The sequence below is a fragment of the Tenrec ecaudatus genome, chromosome 1 (assembly GCF_050624435.1).
Source record: "Tenrec ecaudatus isolate mTenEca1 chromosome 1, mTenEca1.hap1, whole genome shotgun sequence".
NCBI classification, from domain to species: domain Eukaryota; kingdom Metazoa; phylum Chordata; class Mammalia; order Afrosoricida; family Tenrecidae; genus Tenrec; species Tenrec ecaudatus.
The window spans coordinates 313,797,759-313,798,725 of NC_134530.1; the positions used below are offsets into that span (position 1 = coordinate 313,797,759).

Here is a 967-nt window from a genome sequence, read left to right on the forward strand (position 1 = left end):
AATATTATTTCTATTTAGGTTGGTTCTGTAAGATAAGCCTCTTAAAGGCATCATATCATTGCATCCTATTTTCTTTTCCATTCTGCTAATCTCTTCCTCTCCAGGACAATCATTTGTTCACATTCAGTGTGATTGATCACATGTCAGCTTTGGGTTGCTGATCACAAGGTTGGTAGTTCAAACTCACCTGCGGTTCCATGGGAATAATTGAATCTGTTGCTTCTGTAAGATTTACAGTCTCAGAAATCCTGTGGAGCTGTTCTATGGTGTCATATAAAAAAGTTCACTCCAGTGCTCGCTTCGGCAGCACATATAGTAAAATTGGAACGATACAGAGAAGATTAGCATGGCCCCTGCGCAAGGATGACACGCAAATTCGTGAAGCGTTCCATATTTTAGCACTTGTGATTCGGGGAAAGGGTGGCAATAAAAGTGTGGAACGGAAAAAAAAAAAAAAAGTTCACTTCAAACAAAATAAAAATATAAAAGCTCACTGCCATTGAATCCATTATGAATCCATAGGGATTCTTTATGACTGGGCAGAACTGTCCTTGTGGGTTTCCAAGAACAGTATTGGAAGTAAAAACCTCGTCTTTAAAAAAAATAATCATTTTACAATCCTTTAATCAATTATATGAAGCGAACATCTACAGATGTTGCCATCAGCAATTTCAAAACATTTTCTTTCTTTTTGAGCCCTCTGCTATTGATCTTTATTTCCTCCCTCCCCCGCCCTACCACCATCCTGGTGGTAATAATTAGATATATTTTTATACATATCTTGCACCATCCGAACTATCCCTTCATCTAAAATTCTGAAACAAGTCCCCTCGAGGGAGTTTATGCTGCCATCATTGCTATCAGTTACCCCGATACACACACGCACCCCCCAACCCCGCTTCGCTTCACATACCCTCACGGTATTGTTACGCCCATTACTGTTTCTGAGAGGGTGTCTATCTTGGAT

At 39.7% G+C, this 967-nt stretch overlaps 1 non-coding gene across 1 annotated transcript; it reads left to right on the forward strand.

The window, feature by feature from the left end:
* The first annotated feature begins 291 nt into the window (after nt 1–291).
* Nucleotides 292–398, forward strand: LOC142438141 (U6 spliceosomal RNA). Its single transcript, XR_012782571.1, has one exon. It is a non-coding gene; the product is annotated as a U6 spliceosomal RNA (small nuclear RNA).
* Nucleotides 399–967: the final 569 nt, after the last annotated feature.